The sequence below is a fragment of the Chiroxiphia lanceolata genome, chromosome 2 (genome assembly GCF_009829145.1).
Source record: "Chiroxiphia lanceolata isolate bChiLan1 chromosome 2, bChiLan1.pri, whole genome shotgun sequence".
In the NCBI taxonomy this organism is placed as follows: Eukaryota; Metazoa; Chordata; class Aves; order Passeriformes; family Pipridae; genus Chiroxiphia; species Chiroxiphia lanceolata.
The window spans coordinates 86,417,643-86,435,013 of NC_045638.1; the positions used below are offsets into that span (position 1 = coordinate 86,417,643).

The following is a 17,371-nucleotide window of genomic DNA, read 5'->3' on the forward strand; positions in this document are numbered from 1 at the left end:
TTGAGTATCCACAACAGTATGAACTCCATCTTATGAACAAGTATGGATATCTGTTTCAACTATTATGTGGAAACTTTCCACACCAAGCAGCATCTGCAGTGTTAATCCAAAGCCCTGGATGCTGGCTGAATGGCAAGGGCACAGTCAACGACAGTCACATAAGTTTATGTTGCAAGTGCAAATCATGGACAGCTATGAACTAGAATTATCCAAGATTTTTCTTGTAAATTGGGCAAGATTCTTGCCCGAGATCAATCAAGTCTGCAAGAAAGCTGTTGTAGGGAAAAACATCATGTCTTTAAGTTAAAGAAGGCTGAAAGAAGTGTTACACTGTCCAATTATATTTATTTAAAAATCTAAAAGAAAGAGTTGATCAGGCTGCAGACTTCACTGATGCCTCTCAGTACACAAATCAATTAAACTAGTGGAAACAGACCTTCAGTTCTCCCCAGATGAACAACAGCTTGTAAGGGCACATCCACAGAGGCTGTGAGAGGTCACAGCAAGCTGCACTACTACTAAACTTCTCAGATTCCACCACTCTGTAGAGCAGTTTCTTCAACTAAGGTTGCACTCCCACTTTGTTTTCAATGAGAGGCAAGATACCAAGATATCTCCTACCCTGGCAGACTCCTCTTCACCATTTTTTCCTGCTAGGTATCATACAACAGAGCAAACCACAGCTCTGTGAACTGTGGAACCAAGTTTAACATAGTGACTATGCCTGTCTTAACTGACGCACATTCTCCTCACAGCTCTCCAGAGGAGAATCCTACATGAACTCTGATTTCCTGGTCTGCTTGCACTCATCCTGTATTCAGATTTACATAGCACCACAGAAGTTGGTTTTGCTTCCACCTCAGATTATGATAAAAAGCTTCCCCGGTCCTGAGTAGTGCAGCTGAGACCCTTTAGATTCATTCCTTTGCAAAGCTAAGAACATAATGCTTCATTAAGCCATGTTCAAGTACCTGAAAAACTGGCCCCTGATCTCACTTATTAAGCAGCTGAAAAAACTAGTAACAGTTAGAGTATTTTCTCTCCCTTTAATGTGTACCATCCACATAGTGCAAACTGTATCACAATTTACTATGATAAATGCTTTAGTCACTGGAACTATACCAGTCACAAACTGAAACTAGAATGATTTTTAATGTCTTCATGAACAAGAAGAAAACCTCTTTCTGTCTGTGATGTACTTAGCCAGTCTCATGAGACTGGCTGATACAAGTTACTGCAAGGCTGGCTTTCTGCAAAAGATTATTAGCACTGATTCTAAACACAGAGGGGAAAATTGCTGGCTTAAAGTGTAGCACCTGTCATAAAATCTAAGGCTAATTTAAAAATAAAATAAAAGTCAATGCCTTTGTCCACTTAAGTCACCCACAACCCAACCTCAGTTATTTTATTTCTTTTAAAAATCTTTTCTCTTAAAAGCTTCTATACAAGCCAGGAAGAACTGATTGTTCTCAACAGTTTGCTTGGTACCACTGCAAGTTCAGTGAGAAGCTCTTTTTTGACAGGAAAGTTTTCAGACACAAGTTTCAAATAAGACTGAAAGATCTGTGTCAAACTGATTAAATCACAGAAATCAATAGAAACACCACATTGATTGATTTCTGAAGAAAGGCTCTCATGTGCTATAGACTAACATTTGTGAGACATGGCATATTTGGCATGATTTTTTCCTTAAACCTTAAATTCAAGTGAAACCACACAAAAACGTTCCCTTTTATGAAAGGCTTCTAATCCCTGTAATAAACAGGAATCTGAAATTACGTTTTATGTTACTCATGCATGAAAGCTTCTGTGTTTTGTCAATAAAAGAAACGGAAAGAAGACTCAAAATGTAGTTTCCCTGCACACACTGTTAAGCCGCTCACAGCCTCCAAGTGGTTTAGGCCAGTCACTCATCCAAAAATTTTATCTTGCAAAATTTCTCAAAACATCTCAAGCAGTTTTCAGTTTTTTAAAGTAAGGCTTCACGTTTTCTAGAATAGAAATCATAACAGAAAGATAACTTTATCTACAGACTCGTTCATCCTACAGAGAGCTCTGTTTGTCCCCCTCTCCCCCCAGCTCCTCTGTCCCAAATACAAAAGGGGAAGGTTAATTTGAATACTGTATTCTGAACAGTAATGGATATTACAGTAAGAGGTACTAAAATATAGTTTATATTTTAAAGCTTTTACTCAGTGTATACTATGGGATGTAATGAAAGAGACGAGGAAAAAGTTAGAGTAGTTTGCTATGGCTGACATTGAGTTCACCAGTAGGATCAGAAAACAAACAGAAAAACCCCAGAACCAGCTGTTCCATTTCAACCAACAAGATTTCCTTTTGCATGCAGAAACTGCATAATATCCTAAATTTACATTGCAAACCTACTTTTCCAAGTGGTCCTTGTACAGTAGACCTAAGTATTAGAGCTTTGCTCAGAGAATCTGTCTTGCAGCCAATGCCTTCTAACAAGAGGAAGAAGGTGACAGCCAATCCTACACTTCTCATTGCTTCACACACCTATTTGTGCCAACTCCTTCAGTTGCACAACTACCCTTCAGGCCTGGCTGATCAGCAACTCTCCACTGTATGGGTCTTCACCCAGTAAAACATTCAGCTACAAGTAACCTACTGGCTCTTAAAAATAAAAGTGTTTGGGTTTATGCATTGGAAAGCTACACATTTTTCTAACTTCATTTCTCCACTGCTACAACATATCAGCACTAGCAAGGAGGATGAGTTGGAAGTCCACACATAAAGCAAGAGGAAGCTGAGGAAGACAGATAAATGGAATTGTGCAATATAACAATTTGCATCTGCAGAGAGACTCATTTTCAGAAGTAATGAAGTTTGGCCTACACCCATGCTCAGGAAATAATAAACCTTTATTCTGAAGCAAGGAAGCAGAGAGGAACACTAAGAGCAATCAGAACTTTGCAGAATTGGCCCCTGCAAACCTGGGAGATCACATTAGGCAGTAACAGTTCCTCTATGAGCTCTACAAGATACAGCTTTGCAACAACAAACAAGTCATCACAGTCTCCTGAAAAAATGTCATTCTCCAGTGATATTTAAGCAGCGCACTACATTCATAGGTAACTCAGCACCATCCCAGGTTTAGAGAATATAATTTTTCTGTAAATCCCATTAAGGGAGAACAGCTAATTTGGCTGAATGCGAGTATTGGCACAAGCACAAATGTTCATGAACATATTTGTGCAGAAGATCAGAGGATTATGGATTTCAGTTCATGCAGTGGAGAAAGAAAAGCTATTAACTTTGAAGATGGACTTAAGTCATCATTCAAGGGAGTTTTAAACACAGTTGCCCACAGTGGTAAGGACGTGAACTTAAAACAAGTACAAGAAGGCCTGTTGTCATTTTAAGTCTTGAAGATGCAGAAAGGAAAAGATCATCCATGCATGTCTGTAGTCAATCCAGCTGCTCTTACAAGAAGTGTTATCAGAGCATTTCCAAAATTATAGCACTACAGCGTACACAGCATATCACATTTCCAACAGCCTCAGACATTAATTTAGGGAACAGTATTTGCCTATATGTATATTTAGTCAGTGGGAGGTAGAGAAGTTCTTATCTAGCTCATGAAGTAGGGGGTGTTGGTGGAACAGGGAACTCTGCAGAAGTGGGGGATATCTATGGTGAGACTAACTCCAATGTTGCCTTATTAACACAGAGGTGCTTCATTTTATTCCAGTAACAAGCATATCTGTTCTCCTGTTAAGGAAAAGAATCTACTTATCTGCAATTCTAGGGCCAGATAACCACTCAAAACAGCCACAGCAGGGAAAATTTTAAAAATTATGCACAAGCTTTGTTCACACCTTACCCTTGCTCAACAGTACCAAAATGATCCTTGTTGCTTTTAACCTGTAAGATAGTTGCAGACTTAAGATACTTTCACTGACAGCCTTACATAATGATGTTCAACCAGCTGAAAGAGGAAGAAATTCAGCTGGAGTCATACAAACACTTGAGAAAAGCTCTCCTTTTCTCCAGGAACGTCTGATTTGCTGGTCCATGTGACTCTCTCTGTGATTTCATTTTATTCTTGTTTGGTAAGACATTAAGACCTTCATCACTTTGAAGACTATAAGGACAATTTATTCTGAAGAAGAGTTAATAACAGAAAGAGGATAAAAGTTAACAACTGGATGTTGGAAGAGAATAGAATAATTTGCTTTGATTGTGGCCTAATCCCTCTAATCATATATGGCAGCTTGCCATTTCTTTCATAGGTCTCGGATACTGGCAGCGCTGCCTAAGAATGTCAATCTCTATACCTGTTATGATATACAATCATTAGGCCAGCGGTGTTAAGAGGATGTGGTCTCTGGAGTAAGAGGCTCATAAGTTAAAGAGAAGCCACAGAGAAACACATCTAAATATTTCTTTTCCCCGTGACCACTGCCAGACAAACTGTAGATGTCATGCCATTTATTTCACACTGCCACAAGTATAAAACTACTAAAAAAAATAAACTTCAAGAATCTTCAAAATTACAAATTCCACCATGTTAATATCAATAACATCAGCATATCATCAAATCAAGTTATATTTCCTTGTACATCATATCATTAGAACTTTGTTCTGGTTTAGTTCCGGTAGGCACATTGATTGAATTAGTAACAGTTCATTTAAAAGAACTTAATTCTTCTAGTTGCTAATGCTTTTCATCAAGAGTTAAAAAACAAAGAATATCTTCTCAGGATAAGGGACTTGAAATATAGAAATGAAGCTGACTCAATCCTCTAGATCTCTGAAGGCAGAGCACTGCCATTTGGGTAACAAATATTCTCATCTCCCTTTGCAGAGGGACTGGTCTTCTTCCAAAAGCAGAAGCCTGAGGGGCTCACAAGACTCAAGTTCCCATTGTCACTTTCTCGTTCTTCATGTCAACATTGGCTTTAGATGCAGACAAGGTCCAGCTTAAGAGCATGGTTTTATGTCTTGTTTGAATATAGATTTAAGTAAAACACTAAAACCTTTAAGAGAGATCGGAAGCAAACCAATTACTTTGGGAAGTGTTTCCTCTCCATACATATGATTATCTGACAGACTTCTGCTTTTAAAGGCTAGCTCTTTCTGAATGTTTTCTCAACATAATTACAAGACAGATTCCAATTCTGGCAAGGAATCTTGTCTAAGAAACAGCCAAAAGAATCTGTCTAAGAAACAGCCAAAAGAATCTGTCTAAGAAACAGCCAAAAGATTGCCCACCCTCTCCTCCTTCACTGAAAAAAGAAAAAAAAAAAGAAAGAAAAAAAGTAGCCAACCTTGAAAATCCCAGTACAAGTAACTGATTAATTCCTTACTAAAGTTTTGTTGAGATGCCAAGGCCTTCCTTGGTTTTTTTTTTACAGGAAAAAAGTGCTCACACTCTTCTTCTGGACACTCGCCACCTTAAACATATGGATTCAGTGAGAATGGGACAACAGCACCTCCATTCCCTTCTCACAAACTTTTATTGCAGGATGCAAAATGCACCTGCTATTTCTCTCAGCTGCAGCATTCATTCCACAGAGAACTTTTACATAGAACCAGGAGCTGCCAAATCCCTTTCCTTTTATTCCATTGCCCCGTTCTTCAAAAAAGGCTAATGAGCACTACACTAATGCAAGTCAAATACAAACATCCATTATATACTAGGAAGTCCTTAAAAAAAAAAAAAGCAAGGGGGGAAACAAAACAAAAAATTATAAAAAAAGGCTAAAGAACAAATGTTGACAAGTTTAGATGTTGGAGACTTAGGAGAGCTATCCTACCTTTACCTTTCTTCCTTGCTCTCCAGCAAGCATTGGGTCCTTTTTAGCTAGGATTCTCTTCCAGAAATTGTACTATTGGAGAATGGAAGTGTACAAAACTGTGACTAATTAACAAGTATTTCCTGTAAGTGGCTACTGGGAAGTGACACACTTCCTTCATTTTGGTTAGATAATCTTTTTTATCTGAAGAACCAAACTGCAGTTTTCAGTCACTGGGTAGCTCTGATTCTTTGCTAATGCAGGCTATCCAACAAGAGAGGTTAGCAGCACTGATGAAATTCATGTTACGAATAGCAGACGTGGATTTGCAGTCAGATACTTACTTAGACTAATGTTAAGTTGAGCTGACAGTAAGATAGTTGGTAGAGCAGTGTCAGCCTTGAACACCAATTGGAAGACTGAAGTATACAATTTCTGAAGAAACTTTGAAAGCTATTTATTTCAAAGCCTGTGCACATGACTTCTCTGATGCTTTCTATCTTACTGTTATGCGATTCTGTTAGTCAGCATCTGCTGCAGCCCTGTAAGTCCCACTCTCAGTTCTCGAAGTCAGGGTGATGAGTTAGTTGAGCAAGGACAGCCACCATCACTGACAGATTGATTTTCCTCCACTATGTTTGTAAAACTAGGAACTTGTGGGTTAACAAGTTGCCCCTTCTATACATCTCTTTGATCTGCTCTAAAGCACTGTCACAGCCATCTGCTCAGGTCACTGCTGGTAGCACATTTCCTCTGCAGGAGGGTGCACAATACAGGCACCCTTTGTGGTACAGGCTAAGTGTAGAACTGCCAAATCAAGAGGGCAACATTTCATGTCACCTTTGACTCCCAGAGGCTACTGATCTCAGCTTCACCAAAGCACCTTTGCTTGTAGCCTAACATGAATCTGGGATCACACAGAACATTGCAAAAGGCGCTCCATCAGTCTCAGACACAATTAACTGCATAAATAAGTAGCTGTGGGAAACAAAATAATCCCTTACCTAAATCACTCTAATTTGTCACTGCAGCCCCCCTACTTTTCAGTTACCAGCCTTGTTATTGTAACTACAGCTCTGTTTAACTGATTACTAAGGCGCACAAAGAGCCAGCGAACAAAACAAGCCCTTTGGCTGTCCTTTCTCACAAAATGACTAACCACTCACCTTAGACACTCATGCAAGTTTTGAAGGCTAAAATTACCCACCTAATAAATTATATAATCCAGAGGCTACTAAGAAAGCTTGCGTCAATTAATCCAGTCCTTGTCATAGTAACTGAAGCATAAACCCACCTGAAAACAGGGCCTCACACAGAATCCAACTACTGGCAGAAATCAGCTGCTAGAGGAAAGAGAATATTCTTCAGGAGTCCTGCAGTCATAGAAACAATAAGTAAGCCAAAGAGTGAGGGGGGGGGAAAAAAGCACTATGGCAAAGTTTCCAGATACGTTAAAAATTAAAATGGTTAAAAAAGTTAGCCTGCAGCCTGCACATAGGCTTGTCAGAATCAGATCTCATCTCAGTCCAAAATTAACTTAACCTTTGCAACAAGTTTTTATTTCAGGGCTATTGTTTGGTTGGTTGGTTTGTTTTGTTGTGTTATTTGTTGGGTTTTTTTAATAGATATGTTAAAAAAGCTCACTGTAGCTCCCTATTGAGAAAAAAATCACTCATCTTCCCATGAATAACGACATTTTAACTGATAGCCCTGTAATAAGAAAATTCCATCTGCTAGAAGGATCATTCTGGCTAAGTTGAAACTAGCCAGCAGCAACGTTGGTCCTCCTTAATACCAATATTAAATTGCAAGAAAAACAGGAAGTCTGTCAGCCATGAAAACTTCACTCACAAGATTGTTTGCACTGCTGGGCTGGGCTGTATCGTGCAAAACTGTCTTTTCTCTGACTGGTACCAGTTTCACTGAATACTTACGGCCAGAGGTGAACAGAGCACTTTGGAACTGAAAAGCAAGGTGCACTGTGATGCAAAAAGCCTAAAAGGGCATGGCAAGAATTAAACCAAATTGCTACTCATGAGAAGTCTAAAGCAGGGAACACTTTCTGGAGCAGCCTTCAGTTGCACTGAATGAGGTGTGGTGACAAATCGCACTGCGTAAATGGGATTTGCTTTATGAATGTTGCTGAATAGCACAGGAATAGGAGAGAGGGAGCAAAAGGTTGTGTCTGAAATTGTTTCTCATGCACAGGAAGCAAAATCAGGAGTTTAGGGTCTGTATGAGGCTGGGACTTGGAGTATAAAGCCTGTCCCTGAACAGGTATTTAGTTTTGCAGGAGTGGCTCATTCTTTAGGAGCATAGCTATGCGAGGTGTTAGCTCGCTTGCCCAATAGCTACAGCACATACCCAGGAAGCAGCCAAATCCAGAGCCCCCAAGACCACTGAACCAAGCAAACCCTTCAGAGACTGTCATATGTTTTGGTGAATAAGGGGATGTGCACTTGAATTCTCTTGGGTTATCTATCTCTTGACACTTCCTAAGGCTGAACTATGAAGGATTAGACCTCACAGAATGACTATTAAAGTGATGTCACAACCTTGCAAGGAAAAACAAGAAGCCAGGTACGCTCTCTCTCAGTCAGGCCACTACAACTAAAATTAGGCTCTCTTCTGACTTCCCTCCTCAATCTAGACAGACCTATATTCCTGACTACATTGCAGTCCAGTTCTAGTAGAGCAGAGGGAACAGGAGAGTAATGTGAGGAGATTAATTTTTAATCCAAATCTCTTAACCTCCAGAGAAGTAATGTAATTGCTATGAAGCAAGGTAAAATCAATGACATTTCCACTAACATAAGTTATCCCAGGACTAAAACACTGTTTTGTGCGATCAGGCCAGAATAGAAGGTCAAGGGCTCACTGCTTCTTGCTGTTTGATAGATTTCTGCCTAGGACTTAGACACATACCTTTTGCTTACAGTGCCTTAAGTGCAATTGCACGGAGTTTTTGGGCCTCACCCTTGTTCTATTTTTAATGTTATTTCTTAATCACAAAAGCCACCTAAATTCATTAGAGAAGAAGAGATTGGTGATAGATTTTAACAACAAGCAGATGGTGGACAACCATTTCTAACCCAGGAGCTCTTGATTATGTTGACCTACTACTGGACCACTAGCTACATGGCTGAGATTACACAGGCTAACTGTAGTCCATCCAGCCTGTACAGAAGTAAGTCTCTGTCAGTTTATCAATCAGCCAGAATCAGACACCAGGCAGGCAATTTCATAGAGATTTTTACCAATACTGTTTGATACTTTTGTAGAACAAAATCACCTGGCAGTGAATCGAGGAATTTGTTCTGATGGTTACTCCACAAATAAGCATTTCCTTTCTTCTTACCTTTATTTTTATTTATACTCAGACATATTTAGAGAGAGAGGAAATACAAAATTTCCTTGACTGTGAGAAAGAAAAATCTACTTTTAAAAGAAGATTTATACTACAGAGAAAAGGAGCATAGCAAGATGGAGGGGAAAAAATTAGGATCATAGAATCACAGAAACATTTGGGTTGGAAGAGACCTTAAAGATCACTTATTTACAACCCTCCTGCCATGGGCAGGGGCATGTTCCACCAGACCAGGTTACTCAGAGCCACATCTAGCCTGGTCTAGAACACCTCCAGGGATGAGGAGTCTACAGTCTCTCTGGGCAACAAATTGCTAAGCTGATAATTAATTTTGTGTATAGCACAGGATACTGAGTGGGATTCAGACCAAAAATAGTTTGGCATTATCATCCAGATAAAGAACTGTAAAATAAAGAAAGGGAAGAAATATTCTTTTCCTCTTCCTCACATATATGTTATATCTCTTCCCTTTGCTGCTCTGAATTTAATAAGCAGAGTCAAATTACATACAGAAAGGAAACCTTATAACATGAAGTAAGAATCTAGCACAGCCAGTTGCTGTACCCAGATGAATTGGAAAGACTCCCTACCACAAGAATGAAGCATGAATAAGTCTGCTGAAATCAGCTGTCACTTACTTTATGCCCAAATAAGCCAAAGGACTGGAGAATGCTAATACAGCAACTGCAACGTTACTGGCTTAACATACCATAAAGCATAAGTGTTTTGGCATTGGAAGAACAAACTAAGGAGCCTCCTTAAATTGACTTATGAGCAACCCAGATGAGCTGACTTGAAATGCAACAGCACTAGAAGTACTGACTTCAAGCACCAGAAGTTTGCCTACTGTTTTCAGTAGTCATTCATTAGTCAGCTATCCTGGGTGAAAAGCACTTTCCGTGCAGAGAAAAAAAAGTCTTCACTTTTGGTTCAAAACAAGTGACTATTGAATGAGGAGTGATTTCCATGGGACAGAACCGTCATTTTTAAAGAAAAATAAAATTAAACATTCTTTTCCCTACAGAGAGACTATGAATTGTTTTTGTGCCTCCTTGCAAATAAAGTTTTCTTATTAGATTTTTGTTTGAAAAATTCCTTTCTGTCATGAGCACAGGAAACAATACAGAGTAGAAAAGAAGCCATTTCTTTAACTTCATCCTACTGCTTTCCTGGTTAAGCCTTCTTTCTAGATGCAACTGTTAAAATCTCACCTTCTGTGCAAGCATCAAAGGTTTTTTCCAAGTACTAAATTGGAGCAGTATTTCCACTTGGGAATCTGGCCAGTACCTCCTGTAGAACAACAGTAGTTTGCTCCAGAGAATACCTGCCCATGGTCTCTATCCAGTACTTTACAGAAAAGATGAATTCACTTTTCTGTCATTCATTTTTGGGGAGAAGGGAGTGTTGTTTACGTTGGCCTTTGTAAGCATTGGAAACAAGAACATGAAGACCTATTTTGTTGAATTTTAAAAGTCTGACAGTGAGACTGATAATACATTATTTTGGGCTGCAAGAGATGCTGGAGGAAAGTTTCTTTAACAAGAGACAGGTCCAATGACAGCTTCAGGAAATTCAAGAACACACCTTACAGCCAGAGACCTGCATATACAAGGCAGAAGCAAAGTAAACAAGATGCTTATTATTTCCTTGCCTTACATCTAGACATAAGCACGCTAAAATATGGTAATTGGTAACAGTGTATAAGCATTTTTAAAACTGCAACAGTAGTAGCAGTATTTTATAACTTAGTATACATAAAATATATAAATAACACACAACCACAAATTAACAGAGACTTGCAGTATACTTGTCCAAATAGTGCACAGTAAAGCATGTGCAAATAGTAAAATCTGCAAGATAAGAACAAAGGATGTAGAATGGGCAGGAAAGTTGTCAGATGAAACTAAAATAAAACTGCAGAATGAAGAAGAGATACATCTGATAAAACCAGAATAACCCTGCACAACAAATAAGAAAGATGCCTAGCAACACTAGGGTAAGCTTACTCCCTCAAATAATATGAACTATGTGAAAGGCTGATGAGATCATCCCCTTTTCTTCCAGGGCGGTAGCAGAGGTGCATAACACATTAACAACTAGGAAAGAAGGATGGTAATTTATTAAAATCACAAAATGCTTACTTTGATTCCAGCTTCTCTTGCCAAGGAGCTCTCAAGTGCTTTACTTGGACTCCAACAACTGAAACAAACCATCAAGAACTGTAGTCATCACCGCTAAATATAGGGCATCAGCTCCAGGGCATTGTGTACTCCTAGATTTACTACTACATATGTGATTGCTAAGAACTGTTTGGGAAATGTAGCGATAACGATTGATGGTAGTTAAGAACTAATAACTGGAAAGCTGCATTGTTGCTGTATACAAGTTAAATAAAGTGGTTTGTTTCATCAGTCTTTTAAACACTCCATCACAGAGAGCTTCAATTCTCTGATAAATGCACAAATGTTTTGTTGCAACACTTTGATCACTTCTTTTAGCAAATAAAATCAAGTTTCTTTTCAGAGCATCCTGTCAAGTATGTGTCGTAAATGAATGGCAGAATGCGCCACCACAACTTGTTCTAATTCCCCTCCCCTTACACTTTTTGAGGAAGCTCAAAAATACTAGTCACTTGCCAGTCTGTCCTCTGATTTAGGCAACCTTCATCCTGCAATGGCAATCACATAAACAGATCCTTCTGCTCACCCAGGAAAGATACAACCGAGTGCATTAAACTTTAGAGCCAAGTCCAACTCTGCAAGTCATTCCAGCGACAGCATTGAAGATGCAAATAATTCAGTGTTTTGAAATTTAAGTGTTTACTATTTACACAAAGATCATTAACATCTCTCAGCTGAGATCTAAGCGCTCTCTTTAAATAGAGAGAGTCCTTTCATTATAGCAGGCTACAAGAGCTCGACGCAGGTAAGTTCTGACAGTTACTCGGCTCTCAGTCCCTGACGGGGGCCTGGAGCTCCCCTCGGCAGCAGCGGGATGTCCTGGAGCACGGCGTCCCCAGGCGAGGAGATCTCGAGCGCGAATCTGAGGAAAACCTCTGGCAAGCGGCTCTTCAGCAAACGGGGCCGGGCCGGTGAGACACCTGTGAGAGCTCCTCAGACTGCAGGTGAACGGGCCCTACAAACTGATCACGGCACAAAATCACTCCGGACCAGCCCGGCTGCCCAAGGCTTGGAGCCAGGACTCCTCATGGGACAACGGACTCGCCCTCGCGCTATCCCGGCTCTGCGGGCGCGGGTGGTTTCTGTGCCCTTTTTTTCGACTCCGAGTCACTCCATTTACAAGACACTCCCCGCCTACCTCCAGAGCCCCGTTTTAGGGCAGCCTCACCTCTCCTGCCGCCCCCTCCGCGGCTCCCCCAGCGCTTCCCTGCGGCCGGAGACAGCGCCGGTGACCCGGTCCCCGCCAGCAGCCGCAGCCCCGCGCCTCCTCCCGGCTTGTCTGAGGGAAGGGAGGCGGCACAGGGAGAGGTAAAGCCCGTCCCGCCGCCCCGGGCCGGTGCCGGGCCAATGCCGGCGCCGCGTCCCTGCGAGCGGGGCGGCTCCCCCCGCACCGGGCCCGCCCCTGCCGGGGCCGCGCTCCCGCCCGTGTCACCTGCGGCAGCCACCGGGGCGGGGACGCTGCCTGCGGGGCTGGGAAGTCTTCAGGGCCGGTGTCAGCGGGCACCTCTCGTGGAGGCAGGAGCTCCACAGCGAACAGTGGCTATTCCGCACAAAGGCCGCGCGGGGAGTATCGCCTCGACTTGACGAGCTGCCTGGGGGGACAGTGATCGGTGTTTCACTTTACCTGGTGACGGGCAACCCTAGAGGTGTGAACATACGCCCCTGTTTGCAGTAAAGATACAGGCAGAGATAACAGAGTTTTCAGTCATGTTTACCCAGGAAGCCGCTGTAAGCGCTTTTCTGTTTAATTAGTGGCACAAAATACATATGCCGTCATTTCATGGGATGCCGGGACCTTCCCGTCTCAGCGCCTGTTGCTCAGCAGTTAGGCACCACGGAGGTTTCTGAAACCAGAATCCCTCCCTCTGTGAGCAGGGAGACAGCACCGATCCCTGGCACGTGGAGAGGTGATGTGGTGGTATTTTCCCCTTACTTATGTTCTTCTCGCGGCCCTTGATTTAATTGATTTAGTTCTGGTTTGGGGCAACTGGAGGATTTCTGTCTCTGGCTTGCCCGGGAGCAGGGCCGCTGTGCCCTGAGGGCAGCCCGTGTGTCACCTGCCCATGTCTGCTGGCCGGTGACCTGGCTTGATTCTACTTGCAGCAGCTCTGCTTCAAATTACTTCCCCACTGTGTTCCCATTCTGAGTTCATTCACTTCCAAACCCTAGATCATCAGCCCTGGCTTCCTGCTAATCATAAATTCTTATGTTTCACTTCCTACACAAACCTGGATGTGGTGAAACAATTTTTAGAGGAAATTGGTGTAAAGGTTTGGTAAATTACATGTCTTTTCAATTTCGTGCATTTTATACATGGCTCTTCCTTTTCTTATATGACAAAAAAAGGGACCAGAGCATGCTTTTTGTGCACTGTCCAGTAAAATTGTGACTTAATAAGCCTTTAATAAGGTTTACATTCAACTCCCAAGGATCAGAGTGAATTGGAGACTTTGTGAAAGCTTAAAAGTTGCTTGTTCCCCTTGATAATTTTAGTTCAAGCACCTCTTATCCACATATCCTGTTTATTCATCCCAGTGCAGCAGATCAAGCCATATCTATTCAAACACACAATGAAATTCTGTTCAGTGCAGATCAATAAATATCACCTAATTAGAACTGGGGGCCCTTTTGACATTCTTGGTACATGGACCATATTTTTCTCTTGTGTAAAATATCTTTTTCCCCTCTCACAGCAGTCCCAAAGAACAAGAAGGAAGGTCAGAGGAAACCAGCATTTTAGGACCAGACACACTGTATCAGTTGGCAGCTGTGGATACGCTTGGCCCCTGCTGGATGGAGCTGGAACTGATGAGTCTGGTGTACCCAACTGCCCCAAACAATTGCCCCTTTAAACAAGGACTTGCGACCCAAGCTTAGGGAAAAGCAGCTCCTTGCTGCAAGGAAGCTCCAGGTGGCAGCTGTCTCCAGCATTGTAGCAGGTGACTGCTGAGAAACTGTGTACGGGGTGTGTACTGTGTTTGTTAAAATACATATGTGCTCTCTCCTACTCATATTTATTCTAGTGATTTGTTCTTGAAATGGATTCAGATTAAATCGGTGGGATTCTGTATTTAAGGGTTGTCCCAGCTGATACCTTGAGTGTTTGCAGTAATGAAGAAGATGAAAATACCTGAATGACCCTCAGAATACTGAATACTTGAAGGACCCTCAGATTGAATCCTCAGTAACTTCGGATGGAAAGGATCTGCAACCAATATACAACTGGTCCCCGCAGTTGCTCTACAGAGGTGTAGTAGATTTGTAGAATCTGTGCATTTCATGTAACCACAGAAGGACTGTTTTTCATGTGAATTGAGCCTGAACACTCGCAATGTGGCAGCAAGAGAACAAAAACTAGTGATGGAAGGATGTACCCTACCCACCCTCCTCTTCCCCATACACAGTCACAGAGTTGTTAAGTTCTCACCACAATCAAAAAACACAAGCGTGTTTTTGATTGCATGCAACACAAAGTGTTATGACATCTTCAGGAAAAAAAACAAAACAAAAACAAACAAACAAACAAACAAACAAACAAAAACCACCACAAAAAACCCTGCAGGTATCTTTGTGTAGAGGTATTACTATCAGATTCAGAAAGTGGACCACCTTCCTTCCTTCACCCCCTCGTTCAGCATGTTTATCTGTCTAGCCATTATCCGAAGTAAAAAGGAAGTAATCCCATCTTCTCCCAATAACAGAAAAATTAAAAAATGTTTCAGTGTGGTTAAAAAAATGGCAGGTAATAAATAGATGAAGAGACAGTAATTTTCAGTGAAGCAAATCCACCTGATACTGCTTCACTTCCTCCTGCTTCCTGCAGATAAAATCTCAATCTCCTCTGACACTCAGCCATTCTCTGATGAACTAACACTAATCACAGCTAACTCAGATGTTGCTGATTTAATTGCTGTAGTGATATTTTCCTTAGCTGCTGGCTTTGACCACATCACCTCTTGCTTTTCATCCTTAATTTGGCTCCTGGGCCCCAAGGTCTTTTTTTCCTTCTTTTTTTTTTTTTTTCTTTAAAATCTTCTGCACTGTTAGGTAATGGGGTAAAAAGTTCTCCACGTGCACAAAGGAAGACAGAGAAACAATGATAGGTGAAGGAACCTGACAAATACCCTGCCTGGCTGCTCCCAAATCCACCACAAGAGCTCTGAGCACATGAAGGAGCGCAGAGGCAGGAGGGGGAGCCCCTGTAATTCCATCAGAGGCACACCCCTTCCCAGGGAATCCCAGTACCCTTTACAGACTGGGGGGATCACTGTGGTGCCCTGGGGTAGGGCACGATGTGGAATGCAAGGGAAGAGTATTTTAAGGTTGCACAAGACCTACCACGGGATATTCAGGGGATGAGCCAAAGGTGTGGAAAAAAGAGGAATGAAGGTTTGGAGAGAAACAAACAAATTAAAACAGAGAGGTAAGGGCATAAAAATGAGCTAGTAACATGTAAAGAGAGCTGCTAAGTTTGCTTATCTTCCTATGCCCTGCACCTGCTGAAAGCATTTATTTACATATTTAAAATTTAGTCTTCAAAAATATTTTTTAAATAATTTAAAATTTATTTTAAAACATTGCAAGAAAATGTATACTGAAGGTGTAAACTGTGGAAGGGAACGATGTGGGTAATTTAGGTGTATATAAATGTCTCTGTGGTAAGAAAGAGATTGGTTTGATAATAATGACCATGAAAGAAATGGCTCTAAAGTTCAAATGTGCATGACTAGGGCTTGATCATTTTCCTTCTCTTTTGCTCCCAGTCAAAACTAATTTAAGTCCTGATGCCACTGACCAGGGCATCTTTAAATTTACTCTCCTATGCTGCACTGCTAGAGATTGCTCTCAAATGCCCAGCTGAGGAAGACACATGAAACCCTAATTTGCTCTTTAGTGATTTCTAGGAGGTGAGAAGGATTCTAGGAATAACTGCAGTTTTCCTCAAGGACAGATCAAGATAGTGTCTGCTTTGCACTTGATGAGAAATTATGTCTCCTGTTTAATTATATAGTTCTTTGTCAGTAAACTCTTTATACTAGGTGCTTTCTGGTCCTTCCAATATGTTGTTCTAGTCTCTGACAATTGTTCTGTATCTGCACGTGTCCTTAAAACTGTGAATTTGCCATTTTGACCTTGATCGGAATATGGAGCCAAAACAAATTCCATGTAATAGTGATATACAAAAAATGGCTCTGGCATTGTGCATGGAAATTTCCATGTGGTTCTACCCTCTCTTATCAGATTTCCAAAGTTAAAAAGAAACATAAAGAGAAAAAAAGAAGTTTAAAGAAACATGAGAACTTTTCCTCCAGTTATAAAGTTAGTAGGACAGTTCAGCAGGAAACTCAGCATTAGGGATGGGATGAGAACAGGAACCAGCTCTAGAGTCAGTTTTATTGTAAGACTTGTCCTCCACTGAAGGTTAGGCAACATGAAAAGCAGAGTTGAAACTCCCAGAAGTGGCCCAAGGCTCTTCTCCATCTTCTCTTCCTGATTCCCTTTAGGTAACCCCTTTATACATATATAAATGCTATATATATTGCATGCATCATATATATTGGTTCCTGATGACCACTAAAGAGCAAATGGGACACCCATTTTCAAGGGCAAGAAGAAGGATCTAGGGAACTACAGAGCAGGCTCCAGGAAGACTATGGAGCAGATGGTGCAATTCTTGGGGTTGTCCTGTGCAGGATCAGGACCTAGACTTGATGATCCTTGTGGGTCCCTTCCAACTCAGGATATTCTATGATTCTATGATTCCATATTGAAGCTTATTAACAGAGGGTCAAAGAATAGCTGAAAGTACTGCCTGATCCTGGCAGCATTGCTAACCTGCAAAATAAGGACTCAAAATTCTCAAAGTATTTTTAGCCTTTCTAAAAGATGTAAGTATTGTCTGCCCATGCAAATAGAAAAATGCAAAGGTTGCCCATAGTCAGGTTTAAGCACTGTTACCTTTTGGCATAGTGTGATTTACATATAGTGTGATTTAAAGATCTCATGGTATAGGGTATGAAGTTCACAACTTTGTCTTTGCCAGCTGACTTAAGACTCTCTTC

At 41.2% G+C, this 17,371-nt stretch overlaps 1 protein-coding gene across 1 annotated transcript in view; it reads right to left on the bottom strand.

The window, feature by feature from the left end:
• The window catches only part of SYTL2 (synaptotagmin like 2), a 52,521-nt gene extending 39,966 nt beyond the window's left edge, over positions 1 to 12,555 (bottom strand). Inside the window, exon 1 of the mRNA XM_032678263.1 lies at positions 12,478 to 12,555. The gene's annotated coding sequence lies outside the window, so the exon portion shown is untranslated. The remainder of the gene's footprint in view (positions 1 to 12,477) is intronic.
• Between the last annotated feature and the right edge of the window lie 4,816 nt (positions 12,556 to 17,371).